Raw genomic sequence first — 16,273 nt, forward strand, 5'->3', positions numbered from 1 at the left:
CCCCCTCCTTGGCTCCCTGCTTACAATTTTTGATATATTAGCTCCACCCAGGAGTCACCCATCAACTAGGTAACCCCCTCATCGCCTCAGGGAAGATGGGAGAGGAGGCTGAAGGGGCAGGTAGAGTATAAAGAATATTCTCCCTCGTGAGGCAGCAGAGTGGGGAGGATGACCCACTGGGCCAATGGCGGGTAAGCCACCCAGTGGGCAGCACCGGGCCCTTGTCACCTCCCTGCCCCACACTCCTCTCCCCTTAGTTTCGGGGGCTCCTCTTCTCCATGAAGCTTAAGAGGAATGAAGAGCAACCTCTCCCCAGGAGGGGGCCCCTGGTCCTGCAGCTTCCAAGGTGGTAGATAAACAAGGAGCAGTGGCGGGACCCATCTGGCCAGGCCACCAGCTAGCTTTGGGTGCAAGAGACTATCTGAGCCTGAGTGAGGGACACAGTGGCCCTGAGGACAGGACACGGCCAGGGACCAAGGAGTGTGACCCCCTGACCTCGAACAAACCCAAGCTCCAGTTAGAATCCCAGAGCAATGACCTCGGGGGCTGGTCACCGTTCATCCTCTGGAAATGAGTCGTGCCTGCCGGCTTCTAAGCCCTTTATTGCCACAACAAAATCCAGAGAGCACTAACTAGGGCATATCACCAAGCCCAGGTGCCTGGGGAATACCCTCCCCCCACCACCCCCAGGCCTGTGCCCTCTCAGAACGGAGCATCTGCCAGGCTCATCACGTGCATGCACTCGCTTTATCCTCACAACCCATTCCACAGAGGAGGAAGGTAAAGCTCAGAGAGGTTGAGGGCTTGCCCGGAGTCCCACAGAGAGGAAATGGCAGAAGCAAGCCTTAAACTTGCATCCTCTTTCTCCAAGGACAGCATTCCACCAGGGTGTGCCCCCCTCTGATCCTGGGGGGAAGCTGTCTGACTTGAGCCACACTCCCCAGGGCCAGGTGCACCTCAGATAGGATTCCGTGTATTTTTCATAAAGAAACAGACAAGCACAGGGAATGTGTGACAGCCTCCCCAAAATTCCACACTGGCAAAGAAAAGGGGTGGAGGCGATGAATGCGAACATTGGGCTTGTAGGATTCATCAGGGAAATAGTGGGTCCCCTGGGGGAAAGCTCTGATGCTCACGGTTGGCAGCAGGGTCTGCATACAGAGCGTGGGAAAGATTTAAGGGAAGACTGGGGTAGCTGCTTTTGCATGGATGATGATGACTGGGGGTGGGGGGTGGAGCTGTAACATTTAGCTTCTGTTTTGTAAGAAGAAGAACATCTACACATTTTTTATACTTTCATTTAATTTCCCTTGAAAAGTTCTATTTTAAGCTTTGGGGGGAAAATGTGCCATATTTTAAAGACCTACTCACACCTACCCACCATGATTATTTTTTTTAGATGCTTAGACATTTCAAAGAATTCAAAACACATCAGGCATCCTCCCCCCATATTCCTCCCAGCCAGGGAAATATTGTTTTCAGAGCCCTGAGAAATCCCCCGAGACACAAACAGCGGCGGGGAAACCCTGTTTCCCGAGAAAGTGAAACGGTGCCTTCCTGCCCGGGCTGCACAGAGCGCTCTGCAGCAGGGAGCGGAACCACCCCTCTCGTTCACTCAAACGAACACACTGATTCCTGCCTCAAAAAAAAAGCTCATGCTTCCCCGCAGTGAGGGATGAAAACGGAAAGATGAGCGCGGGGTTTGGGGCATCTCTTGAAAGACAGGCACCTGCGGGCGCACCGCCATGCCTCCAGGGGGCGCTGTGGGCCGGCTGGAGGCACATGCTGGCCGCAGCCCGGAGACCCGGCCAGACCTAGCCACGTGGCCTCCCCCTGGCTGCAGTGCACCAGCAGGGCCGCTTCTGCGCCCAGGACTGAGCCTTCAGGCCACTGCTTTAAAAGGATGACAATACCGCAATCCTCTTTGACTTCCCCAACGGAGAGTCAGGGTGATGGCACTTTCCAAGAAGGGGTATTAGATGTCCACACGCTCTCCATGGCCCAGCAGTATGACCCACCTTCACCCCCTCTGAGGGACGTTGCTCCTGCTGTCCCTGCTGCCTGGGCCACCTGGGAGGGTACACTCCCTCTTCCTGTGGCCAGCTCTACCCCATGCTTGGGGACATGGCTCCATGCGCAGTCGGAGCACACACTCTGGGACTCTCCGCTGGGGTTGAATCTTAGCCCTGCCATCTCCTAACTGTGACTGAAGTTCTGTGTGCCTCAAGTTTCCTCATCTGTAAAATGGGGATGAAAATAGCACCTACCTTCTAGGATGGCTAGGGGTGAGGATGAAAAGGACCACTCCACGTAGGGAGCTTAGAACGGGGCTGGCACGTGGGTTAAGTGTTTGCTATGAAGAGGAGTCACTTTCTGAAGGGCTTTCCAGGAAGAGTTCTGACACCTTACCCTGGGCCCAAAAAGAGAAGAGAGAGAGTCTCAATTTCCTCCACTAGCCTGAAAGTTCATTGTTAATAACCTATTTGCTAATTGCTGCTGTCATGGGTTGAGGTCTGCTCCACCCAAGGCATTCCGCCATCCTCTGGTGTTGTAAGCTTGAGTCCAAGCTCTCAAGGAATTTGTAATATAGCAGGAAAATTTAAAACCCACCAGCCTTGATGCACCAAAGGGAAGGAATGATGACTAACTCTAGTTTTCTTTAGTTTGGGGCTTTTTTTTAATTCAAAGAGTGAAACTCCTATGTGTCTGGGAAATGTATTCAAGTTATCTAAAGTAAATTTACTTTAGAATCTTCCACTATATGTTTTTAGGATGTACTTGGTACCATATTCAAATATGTATAAATGAGGAATTATTTTAAAGAAGTTTTACTGTGTTTTTACTGGCTTCTATCAATAGCTGACTTTTAAAGCATTATGGAGCCATGAGCCACGTGGTTATTTTCAAATCCTTGTGATTAGCATCAGTGAGTGAAAATCCGTAATGACCTCAGCAATCTGTGGACGAGTACACACCCTTTGCATCCATGGCCAAAGGGAAATGTTTTCAGTTGCGTTTTACTATAAATAGTATGAGACACAAAGAAGTTAAGTGTATTTCATAACATGCTCAGATGTTTTGAAATGTCCTTTTACCCCTGAGGCAACATCAGTTCACGATTGATAATAATCAGCCCCAGGGCTAGCTACATAACTTATAGACCCCAGGCTGAAGTGAAAATACAATTTTCATTTGTATTTGTTCAAAGAGCTGAACACGAAACCAAGCACAAGGCCCTTCTGAGCTTGGGAACCCGCGTCACCACACAGGTCATGTGTCCGTGAGGCTGGCTTTAGCTGTTATAATGTATTTTAATGTGAACATTAATGTATTAACATACTTCAGAAACTACCAAACTTAAGGCCTTGATTTGACATATTTACTAACATTTACCAATATTCAAGAGCATTCATTTTGTTCCACAAAAGGTCTAATTTCTTTTCCAAAAATCACGTTTTAGAACAAGACACGTCAACATTACTTTTTTAAAAAAATACAAGTTATGTAAGTGCATTTCTCACGTTTCTGTGAATTTCAATGTGGCTTTAACTGTTTTAGGCTGAAATATGAATTCAGTGTAGATTTCACTACGTGCTCTCATTCACAAGTTGACACAGCCTGTCCTGACATTCATTTTACAAAGACCACACTATCAAACAACAGGAGTTGGAAGAATTTAGATTGCCTGTTCCTATTGACTGAAATAACAGATATCTCTTTATTTCCCACACCTTGGGAAAACTTCCCATCAAGACTTACCCAAAGCAGCCCATTGGAAAGAGAAATCTTAGGGGAGCAAATCTGCTGAATGTTGAACAATATGTGTGCTTACTTTGTGCCACCCACTGTTCTAGGCCCTTCTCTTGTGGTAGCTCACTTAGTTCTTGAAAAAATTCCCATCAGGTGGGGAATGACATCCGATCACTTGTGCCGTAGCCTGTTCTTAGAAGCAAGTCAACAGGTCCAGCCCACAGTCAGAGGAGGATAACTAAGCTTCACCTTTTGGGGGAAGATACACCAAAGGATTCATGAGCGTATTTTTTAAACCAACACATTGGCATACAGACTACATTTACAACCACGAGACTGGATAAGAGCACCAAAAGATTGAGTGTAAAGGAAAAAAGAGACGGGGTCCAAGGATTGAGCCCTAGGATGCAACCATATTAAAATATGATTTTTCTGTTTTATAGATAGACAACCACAAAAGCACAAGTTCAGCAAATAAGCAGACTAGTGGAGGTGTATAAATTGATACTTGCCATTTGGTCTGGTGTGTAAGATTCTTGAAAATAATTATTTATTCTTGGGTTCTTGGCCTTGATGTTTCTGCCACCAGATGATGGTGCTAGTCTTGTAAGCATTTGTTCTTTTATTCAACAAGTTTTCACTGAGCATGTCTATATATCAGGCACGATTCTAGGCACTTGGGATAAAATAGACAAAGAATCCTGCTCTTATGGAGCTTCTATTCCAGCAAGGGGAGATGGAAAATAGACAAGAAACAATACATGATCTAGTATGTTGGAAAGTTGCACATGCTATTGGATGGAAAGTAGAATTGAGTGAAAGGAATTGAAAATTCATAGCAAGAGACAAGTCAGTCCCAATAATGAATAGAATGGACAATATAAGCCTTGTTGCAAAAGGGAGTTTTGAGCAAACATATAAGGAATTGAAAGAGTCAGCCAAGTAGATATCAGGAAGAAGAGCACCCCTGGCAGAGAAGACAGCAAAAGCAAAGGCCCAGAGGCTAGAGCATGCCTGGCATGTTGAAGGAACAGCAAAGCAGCCAGTGGGGCAGGAGGGGAGAGAGTGAGGACAGGAAGATGGGAGGTGTGGTCAGCAGCTGACAGGTGCCAGCCCAAACAGGGCCTTGTGGGCCCTTCTGAGGACTCTGCTTTTCTTTTTGCAGAGTGAGATGGGAAGGCATTGAAAGGATTGTAGCAGAGTAGTAATGTGATCTCACTTATGTTTTAAAAGGATCGCACTAGCTGCTTTGCTGAAAATAGCCTAGGGTCAGGGGAGATGCCAAGGGCAGAAAGAAGGAGGTGAATTAGAAGACTACTGCAGTAATCCAGGCAAGAAGGGATGGTGGTGGCTGAGATCGGAGAAGCGACAATCAACATGGTAAGAGGTTATGGGATTCTGAATAAATTTTGAAGATAAGGCCAATTTTCCAAATTCAAGGGGGGAAGTTAGAGAAAGGGAGAAATCAAGGAGGACTAAAATCTCTTGGCCCAAGTAACCAGAAGGATGGAGTGGCCTTCAAATGAGATGGGAAAGGTTAAGGTGGAGTAGATTCTGGACAAGTGAAAATGGCAGTTCGGTTTGGAACGTGTTGAATTTGAGATGCTTGTTTAGAAATCTGAAAGAAAATGTGGGGAGACAGATGGATATGAGAGTCAACTATATTAATTATCTATTGCTAGGTCACAAATTACTCAAAACTTAGCAGCTCACAACCATAGTCGTTACCCCACGGTGTCTTTGGGTCAAAAATTTGGGAGGTGCTTAGCTGGGAAGTTCTGGCTTAGAGGCTGCAATCAAGGTGTTAGATAGGGCTGCAGTCTCATTTGAAGGCTAGTTTGGGGAAAGACCAGCTAGCGAATTCACTCACATAGTTGTTGGCAGACTCAGAGGATCACTCACATGGCTATTGGTAGCCTCGGATCCTCACCACATGGGACCCTCCACAGGGCTGCCTCACAGCATGGCTTCTGGCTTACCTCAGGATAAGTGACCAAGAGAGAGTGAGGGATTACCCAAAATGAAGCCACAGTCTTTTTATAGCTAATTTTAGAAATGACATTTGCTTACTTCTGCTATAATCTATTCAGTAGACACCAGTCAACTAGCCGGTCACACTCAAGAGGAGAAGTGAAATTAAGCTTCACTTCTTGAGGAAAGATATACCAAAGGATTCATGGGTGTATTTTCGAAACCATCACGTTAGCATACACCCCATATTTAAAGCCATGAGACTGGATAAGATCACCAAAAGATTGAGTGTGAAGGAAAAAGAGAAGGGAACTGAAGACTGAGCCCTAAGATGCATCAACATTAAAAGGTTTGGGAGAAGATGAAGAACCAGCAAAGTAAATCAAGAATAACAGCCTTGTAAAGCAGGAAGAAAACCAAAAGAGTGTGGTGTTTTGGAATTAAGTGAAGAAACGGCATCAAAGAGGAGAGAGTGGTCAACTCTGTCAACTCTGAGATTTGGGAATTGGATTGGGCAATGGAGAAGTCACTGGTGACCAGAGGAGATCATACAATTAGTGATTTTCTTGAGACATATATCCTTTTCATTCAAAATATTTGTTCTATGAAATGTTATTAAAGAGCTGAATAAAATATCAACTAGCATTAGCATAAATATAACATGAAATAACATCCTAAATTGAAGTAAGATTTTAAAACTCACGAATGCTGAGTTCTCGAAGTTTTAACTCTTTTCAGTCACTGTTTGATGTAATCACAGATTACGCTAAAGTTTGAGTATGGCTTTAATCCAAACTCGCTTTGAGAATTAGCAATCTTGAAAAAACTGACTATTATAGTGCTGCAGAATTGAAGGGCTCTTCTTGTTGAGACAAAATATTTTGAGAAACTGGCAAAAAGAGCATCTTCAACGTGACCCAAGTAGATAAGATAGAGACAGACATCCCAGGATTCATATTTATGCATAATTACTCATGAAATGCTTTTCATTTGATAAAACATGGAGAAGCTCTAGCTATGGCTTGTTCCCAAACTCTGACGGCTGCCCCTTCTCTTACCATCCCTGCCGGCTACTTAGGAGAGGATGACCCCCATTGCACCCATCTCCACTTAGCCTGTGCCAAATTTAAACACTGTCTGTCATCCACTTGGCCCTTACTATGGCCCAGACACCGTGTTTACCACGTGCGCATCTTAATATATTTAGTCACCTGTGACAGCTTTGTGAAGTTCCATAGTCCCTGCGCCTTATGTACTTGCTCAAGTCACAGAGCTACAGGACTATCTCACAGGGTGTCGCCATTTCTCAAGTGAAAAATTATGTAGGCAAATTATTAGCTTTTGTTGAAAAATAAACTCTGGCTCATTTTTGGCACTTTGGAGAGATGGAAAGCTGACATTAAGTTTCATTTTACTTGTCCGATCTTAAATGATTTTTTTCTTGGGGTCATTGGCTTCATTGAAAAAGAAATCTCCATCCGTAGTAGGAGATTATCTTGACTGCTCACCTGAATGCTGATGAGAGAAGAGATGGTAGACATGAAAATTTTTAATAAAATCTTTCTAAGTGTTTCTGATATGAGTAATGTTCTCATTTTAACTATCGGAAACTGTGAAATGATTATATCCGTAGAAAATCCTATCTTGTAAGTATCGGCCTCTGACTGTGGGGCTTTATGTGAGGAATCGGCCTGGGGTCATCACCACTGCAGGTGCATCTGGGTGCCTTTCACAAGAGAGTCTCAAGCTGGAAAATCCGCTCAGTGGGAGGAGGCAGTTAGGGAACCAGGGTATGACACAAAGGGTTGGAAACACCAAAAACCCAACACTCACTGAGTGGTTACTGTGTGATAAATTCTGAAGTGCTTCACATACAGTGCTTAATTTTTTCTTTACAATCACTCTGTACATCAGGTACTATATTAGTCAGCTAATGTCACAAAAATGACACAGAACAGATCATCTCAAAACACAGTAGCTCACAAAACAAGCACTTACTTCTCCCTCATGCATCTCCGGGTCTTCCAGCATTTGGGTGACCTAGCTGGGCTCATCTGGGCTGGGGTGCCTGCCACAGGTTAAGTTCATGTTCCCCAGTGTCTCATTCTTCTGGGACCTGCAGAACACTCAGAGCGTGTGCTTCTAACGGTGATGGCAGAAGTGCAAGAGGGCACACCCAACCTCACAAGCATGCTCCAGGCCTTTGCTTGCTTAATGTACGCTAGCATCCTGTGGTCCAAACAAGTCCTATGCCCAAGCTCAAAGTGAAGAGTGAGGGACGTAGGCTCTGCCCACCAGGAGGCCATGTGAGGGGTGTGGATGTGTAACGCTACTACAGGGGAGTGAAGATTGGGACCAATAACTGAATCCAGCCTGGGTGCTGTGATCATACTCATCTCAAAGATGAGGAAGCCAGGAGAGGTCAGAAGACTTGCCCAGTGTCCCACTCATGTTAAGTGGAGATGCTGACATTTAAACCCAAGAAGACTAGCCCCTGAGCCCAAGTTCTTATGCAGGGCACCTTGATGGGAAGCAGGCAAAGGCTCCTGTGGGCCAGGAAAGATACATTAAAGGTCAGACATGGAGTGGAGGAAGACCAGGGGAAAGAGCAGGCTAGTATCAGCCTAAGAGGAATCCTGCCCAGGCTGACTTCACTGCTCCATAGATCATTTACCTCCAGGCTTATAAGTGAGCCTGCTCTAGACCAAGGGTGGGATCATGAATTGGCAAGTTTATACCCCCAAATAGGGAAATTACTCCCCAAATCTTTTCAAAATTCCACTAGTTATCCAAAAGTTTATTCTCTTTATGTTTTTCTATAGTTTCGATTTGTCTGCAATGAGTAAAACAAAAGTACAACTTTATAAATAAAGAAATAATAGTTTTAAAATATAACTGTAGAATGTTCCCACTATTTGAGAATTGGTTCATGGGAAGTTTTTCTGTTATGCTTTGAATATGTTTTAATATATTTTGAAGTATATGTATTTTTTTAATTCATGGAATTCCAAAGATTTTTCCCTGTACAAATATTGAGTTTAAGTTTTGAGAATTGTTATCAGAACCTAAAAACCAACTCCATTTGCATGTCTAAGACAGGAATAAATTTCAGTTACTTCTGAAACTGTTTTCTAAGTCTTGCAATGAATTTTGTATGCAATGGATAAAAAAGTAATAAAATCAATATAACTTATTTTTTAAATTTTAATGACTGTACTTTAGGTAAGTGCTTATAACAAAAATAAGATGAGTATAACTAAGATTGATGAGAAAAGTTTTTTACATTTTAAAACTTTAACATTTTGATTTTCTACTATAGCAAAATGGTTCCCATTTGGCCAATATTTCTTAAAATTTCAGTGAAATATAATCAGTTGTCTTCTTCTATAAATCGATGTTCTTATTCCTAACCAAATCAAAATAGGCTAGAAAATTATGAAACAGTAATGCAAAGAAAATGCCATCAAAGAGAAATGACAATCTTGTTTTAACACCAAAATAGATGAAGTTGTAATTACTTAATATATAGGTGATGCAACATTAGTACTTTCATAGAAACTAAAGTGATTCTCATGACTAATGTCGTTGCACAATTGATATATACCACCCGGGTTCATTGCAAAACTTCCACCTTAATTTCTATTCAGCTGCAGGTAATTGTATGTATAGATTTTATCTTTGTTTTCAAAAGTGTTTAAATAGAGCTGTGGTAAAACTTCCAGCGATATTATTAAAATAAATTTACTATTTAAAAATGAAATCTCTTATTTTACTATTTAGATATGAAATTTTAAAGCTAGCCCATGCTGCATAATATTTTGCACCTTAAGTGCAATTATTAGAAAATGTGTCACAATACATCAATCGAAAATTTAAATCATTTAACTCAAAAAAATATAGAAAAGCAAAATTAAGATACAGCCAGATGAATAAAAGACAGTAAAAAGAAATTTAAAAGTTAGAAATAAACCAGTGTTTTAAAATGTAAAAATAAGAAAATATCTAGTTTGCAGTAGTGAACAAAGTCATTAAAATATAGGAGTAAATCTAAGAAGAATGTTCAAGACCTTTATAGAGAAAGTTTTAGTTCACTAGGAAATATAAGAAGACTTGAATAGTGGGGAGCTATACAATATTCATGGATGGGAAAACTCAATTGAGAAGCTACCATTTCCCCCCCAAATTACTGTATACTTGTTGTGCCAGTCAAAATCCCCAGGGGATTTTGTCTGTGTGTGTTTGTGTGTGTGTGAGGACAATTGGCCCCAAGCTAACATCTGTATCAGTCCTCCTCCACTTGGCACATGGGATGCCACCACAGCGTGGCTTGATGTGTGGTGTGTAGGTCCACACCCAGGATCCAAACCCACAAACCCCAGGCCACTGAAGTACAGTGTGTGAACTTAACCACTATGCCACTGGGCTGGCCCCCCAGGGGACTTTTTTTTAATAGCACTGACTCTTAAATGTGCAAAAACAGCCAAGGCAAGTAAGTGAAGAAAACCAAGAAGGAAAACAGGCTCCACCATCTACCAAAACAAAACATAAAGCCACAGAAATCAGAACAGATGTGTTTGGATAACGGCATCATAGATGATTGCTTTTTTCTTTCTTGTATTTTTTTGGGCATTTTAAAAAATCGCATGTAAACGTATCTAGTTACTGCAGGAACAAAGCAGAGGTGGAATAGGAACTGGGGAACACTTCAAGTGATTTTCAAACATGCTTGGAAACATCAGCACGGTGGCTGGCAGAGCTGACAGGTGGCCCATATTGTGATATGATTCAGTAAGCTGAATCTGCAGTTCTCTGTCTACTCACTGAGGTTACATTTCTGCAAGTCACCTAGCAGGGGTTTGCATGATCACAGGCTCTATTGCCAGATGTAGATATTTATGCATAAACTTGCCATCAGTAGATCCCAGTTCTATCATTTTCGTAGCAATAAAGTTTTACTAAATCGTATTAGTTAACAATAAGTCCAAAGGAAATCCACTTTACTAAAAATCGTATCCTTTTTAAGTCTTGTTTTCTGCTGTTCATCGGAATGTCAGAATCTTTTTGTAAAGCGTATAACTAGGACAGTATAAGTGGGATGTTTATTTTCTGCCACTTGGCAGTGTCGTTCTTCCGTGTGTCACCACCTGCAGGAGCTCTGTCACTTTCCAGCCCGGCTCTAGGAGACAATGGGGTCATTATCACCAGCAATTTGCTCCATCCTCTTCTTGGGAGCTGGGTGCTGACTAAGTGGTACTGGGGCATCTCCCCGAGTTGAGGCTGTTAGGTGTAGCGGTGGGAAGTGCAGAGTTTTGAAGTGAGTGTAAACTTTGGAGACAGACAGACAGTTTCACTTCCTCTCCTCTTATTTCTTGAGCTCTGTACGCTTGGGCACGTGTCCCCTCACCCATAAAATGAGGTAAACGAGCTCCCAGGAGGCTGTTGGTAAAGATTTAATGTTCATGTGGCAAGTCCTTGGTACTCAGCAGATACTAGTCATTTTCCTGAAATGTTGACTTTAAAACTAAAATGGAGTGAATTTTTAGGGTAGCGCGGCATGTAAGTACTTCTAAATTCCTGTGAGTTCTTTTTTTTTTTTTTTCCAGTCATGAATTCGCTTGTTCCAGGTCTGTTTTTTACAGGAATTCTTGTAGGGGAAGTTGACTGTAGGGTGGCCACCCCAATCACAGAGTGTGGACAAGGCGAGGGGCCAGGGCTGGGTCAGCGCTGAGGGCTGTCCGTCTTCCTCTTTCTTTCCACTCGCTGGTGTTTCTGTGGTACTGTTGGTGACACACTTACGGAGGACTGACAGGAATGAGGGTTATGCTAAAAGAAAGAAAGAAAGAGAAACAAGACCCTTGAGACTATTTCTTCCCTTCCATGAAGATTCTCAGACTAACTCATAGAGCAAGAAGAGAAGAAAAGAAGGGACTTTTCCTTTCTCAGGAGCTCACTGTGTGCATCCCACAGCCCTCTCCGCCAAGGGGACTCCCCCGTGACCAGTCCCCTGCAGGCCACTTTCCCACTAGCGGATGTGGGCAGTTACGTAGCCCAGCATCAACAAAGGGACTACCTCCTGCCGGTGTACAAGGTGGGACAGACCCAGAGTCGAGATGGGGTAGGGGGTGGCGGGGGGGGGGGCACTTTGGGTTATTTTAAGCTCTGAAAGATTCTTGTAATGTGCTGTTAAAGCATGATCTGGATGGACCATGCTGGGTGTCCCGTTCTACTTCGAAGACCCGTGCTGCATGGGACACAGTCCAGTCTCTGTTTCCTTAATGCAATGGACACTGGCTTCTCACCTCTGTCTCCGGGAAGAAACTAAGTCAGTCAACTCTACTGGGCCATGAAAGCTTTCACCTGCCCCCCAGTGTGCCCAAATGCCACTGTACATGAGTTTGGTCGCTTGGATTAAATGACACAGTAAGAGCTAACATTTTATTCTACGTTGATTCTGTGCCAGGCACTGTGCTAACATTTTCATATTATTTATATAGCTTGATCCGCATAGCGACCCATCGCTGGTATATTTATCCTCAGTTTGAAGATGGGGAAAGCAATGCTTGGGTTACTTCCTTGCCTAGAATCAGCACCAGGAAACAGTGGAGTTGGAATTTGAACCCAGGCTTGATTTGGACTGCTCTGGGAGGCCTTGTAGGTCTGGGTCCCGTTGCATCAGTAGTTAATTTGGACCAGGCTTTCTTGATATAGCCGGTGAAAAAAATTTGCAAAACAAAATTTAGGGAAAAATGATAAAATAAACAATTGGTCCCAGGAGGCTATAAACCACTCTAACCAAGGTGCTCTAACTAAAGAGGTCATTGAAACTTGCTTGCCCCCTGGTCCTGATTTTACAGCTCACGTGTTCTCTAAAAGCATCATTTCGCTCCTGGTGATTCAAATGTCCTAGAAGGGTTTGTTTTTTTGTAAAGATTGGCATCTGAGATAACAAGTGTTGCCAATCTTCTTTTTCTTTTTCTGCTTTTTCTCCCCAAATCCCCCCAGTAGATAGTTGTATATTTTAGTTGTGGGTCCTTCTAGTTGTGGCATGTGGGATGCCACCTCAGCATGGCCTGATGAGCGGTGCCATGTCCAAACCAGTGAAAACCTGGGCCGCCAAAATGGAGCGCGTGAACTTAACCACTGGATCACGGGCCGGCCCCCATAGAAGAAATTTTATCCTTGAATTGTCCCGGATTAATATTTCCTCACTGCAAGTCTTTATTTATTTATTTTTTGCTATATTTTATTTATTTATTTTGAGGAATATTAGCCCTGAGCTAACATCTGCTGCCAATCCTCCTCTTTTTTTTTTTTTTTTTTTTTGCTGAGGAAGACTGGCCCTGAGCTAACATCCATGCCCATCTTCCTCTACTTTATATGTGGGGTGCCTGCCAAGTAGTGCCATGTCTGCACCGGGGATCCGAACACAGTGAACCCCAGACCGCCAAAGCAGAACGTGCGCACTTAACCACTGTACAGTGGGCCGGCCCCTCTGTTTATTTTCACTAAGTGCCAAGTGTTTTTATTTTCTGTTAAACCATGAGTCCCAGAATTCTGTTCTCTGTAACTGGGGGAGACCCAGAGCAAAGCAGGGAGCAGGGAAGGGACGAAAGGGAGAGGCTATACCATCTTTGCCAGTTGAATCCCAGGGTCTCTCCAGCAACCTCCGCCCTCCTCTACCGCGGCTTTCACGAGGGCTTGACATGCAGATCTATCCCAGAGAGACAGAGGATAGAAATGAGCAAATGAGATACAGGAACTTAAGACCCGTTGCCCTCTGCTTAGACAACTCCTACCCCAAAAACTCACTTAGAGGATCTTACACATAAAGTCAAGAGAGGCTCCCCTTTACTGAGAGACTGAATCCGTGTGGCCAGGCAGAAGCCAAAATGCCCTCCTTCCCCTCTTTTCCCCCAAAATCCATTCTGTCGGAGACATGTCACTAACCCACGCCCTGAGCCTCGCTCCAGGTGTCGTCCTCTCTCGTCTGGACATCTGTGCTGGTCTCCCTTCCTGCCTAGGCCCAGTTCATCTTCCAGATCATCGCTCTAAGATTCTGCTCCCATCAAGTCGCCCCACCGCCCCTCTCTCCCATCACTTCCAATTCTCAATGTCACAGATCAGCTCAATTAAACTGCCAGTCACATCTCACGCCTTCTTCACAGAACCCAACAACTTTGTATGGCATTGAGAACCCTTGACTCCCCGGTCTGACGCACAACTCCTGTCCCCTCCCCACGTCGTGCACAGGAATGCCTACAGCTTCCCAAACAGCCTGTGCGCTCCCGTTTCTGGGCCTTCACCCTTGCTGACTCCTCCACGAGGAATTCCTGTCTCCTTATAATTGCCCTAGTTCACGGGCACATCTTGGATGGGGTGAGCCTTCTTCATCTTGGACTCCCACAGAGCAGAAGCTTGACAAACCTTCACAGGATAAACAAAGAAATGCTAACCCGGTAGGAGTATTTCGTTCCCATGAAATAGCCTATTTCAGCCAGAAAATCGCAAAATGGTCATACAGGGCAGCCCCGTGGTAAAGAGCAGAAGCAGAGGACTTAGCTGGCCCTGAATTCGGAGTTTCCTCCTCTGCAGAATGTGAATAGCAACAGCACCCCACATAGTGACCGTGGGAATGTTAGGGGAGGTAATGACTGGAAAATGTTTATCACAGTGCCGGGGACTAGGCCCCCTAAATACCAACTTTAAAAAAGAATGCCTGGATCTATGAAGCTCTAGTTTTATTTATTTATTTTTCCTTAATCTGTCACAAATCAAATCCACCTTGAGAAGGGCTCTCCCTGTCCAGTGAGCAGGGGCCAGATGCCCACTTCCTCGGTGAAATAGGGTGACGGTAGAGAGAGCTGTGTTGGCTCAGGTGGGTTGGAGGGTGGGCGGCCACAGTGGGGTGGGCCCTGGAATCTGAAGGCCTGGAAACCCCATGGTTTACCACGGAAACCATGACAGGACCTTCACTCTAACACCCAACCTTCTCTTCCTCCCCCGGGCCTCTGAGCCCCCTCGAGTGAAAGGACAGAGGCCACTGCACCAGCAGCTGAGGAGCCCACTCTGTGGTTTGACTTTTCCTGTCCTCCCACTTGCTACAGAGCGGGCCGCCCTGCTATTACTCAGGGCCACTTCCCTTGAAGCTTGGAGACAGCGGAAATCACAGACCTGAGCCCCTCTGATGGGTCCCCTGAGGTCCTGGCATTAGCGTTAACTGGGGGCCCAAATGTTTCCCACCAACGCCGCTCCTTCTCTTCAGAACACAGGGATCTCTCCTGCAACTGCCCTTGAGAAAAAAGTCCCTGTGGCAGCACCATTTCCCCCTAATGACCATGTCCTTGAAGAAGCTCTAATTGCTATCCTTTTGAAGAGCTTTGAAAAGTGCTATGATCTCTGTTGCACAGTGATTCCTGACCAGTTTTCAGCATTAGAATCCTATTCATTTACCTGCCTCAGCTCTTCTGGAAACTGGCTCCTCACGCAGTTTCCTGCCTCCCAAACGCTGCCCCAGAAGGGACCGTCTCTAGAGGTCAGTGGTTCTACAGGCCAGACAGGATCTCATCTGTCTTAAGCAGGAGGCATGAAGTACCTAATTCGATTCCCAAAGCAAGACATTGCTATCGCAGATAAATAAATGAATCATTCGCATGGGTGGGTGTGAAGGGGCCACGGATGGGTTAAAGGATTTTGTTATTGACAAGCTTTTGTGGAACGTACCCTGTTTCAGACCCTGTGCTAGTCCCTAGGTGGACACTGAGGGTCTTTCAATCTAATTGGAGAAACATGACCAACCATTTATCCATTTGTTTTCTTTGGAACAGCAGTCCAAGCCCCAGTAGATGCCTCAGTTAAGAAAGTGTTGGGTATTAAGACTGCAAAAATCAGTAGACCTCATCTCCGTCTGGGAGATTCACACAAGCACAATCATCTTGCAGAGGGTCTGAGAAGTCCTGCAATAAAGAATTTGTTTAACTTTCTGTATCAGTCAGGATAGGCTCGCTTATGCTGTGGGAAACAGACAACTCAAATATCTCAGTGGCTGAGGACCACGAAAGTCTATTTCTTGCTCATGCTCCATGCCCACTGTGAGTCAGCTATGACTCAGCTACAGCTCCTTCATCCTAGGACCCAGGCTCATGGAATAGGCTCCATCTCTATGGGGCTGGTCATCGTGTTAAGGAAGAAGAGATGTGGTGAGCACACATGTGGTGTGGCTCTTGAGACTTGAATGGATGATGGGATGTGCTTTATGGCAGCCTAGGAGCAAAGTGAATATTTCTCCTGGATGCAAACAGCCCACAGGACAGAACTGGTCTAGATGCCAGACCCAGGACTCCCTGACTCAGGAAGGACCTGGCATCCAGACCACAGGCAGCAGTTTCTTTAGGAAGGGGCAAGTAGGTACCATCGGTCTAGAGAAAAACAAATCCAGATCTCTTCAAAGGAGGGAGGAGAAAGCAAATGAAATTGGTCCATGTCAAATCTAGAGGCACAGAAGGTTGACTAAGTCAGAGAGGAAGGAGCTGTTTCAACAGATCCTTTCCAGAAG

At 44.7% G+C, this 16,273-nt stretch overlaps 1 protein-coding gene across 1 annotated transcript in view; it reads left to right on the plus strand.

Annotated features, from left to right (window-relative positions):
- TAGAP (T cell activation RhoGTPase activating protein) overlaps window positions 1–16,273 on the plus strand; it is an 82,049-nt gene that overhangs the window by 23,789 nt on the left and 41,987 nt on the right. The window lies entirely within an intron of this gene.

This window comes from Equus przewalskii, chromosome 32 (assembly GCF_037783145.1).
Source record: "Equus przewalskii isolate Varuska chromosome 32, EquPr2, whole genome shotgun sequence".
In the NCBI taxonomy this organism is placed as follows: Eukaryota; Metazoa; Chordata; class Mammalia; order Perissodactyla; family Equidae; genus Equus; species Equus przewalskii.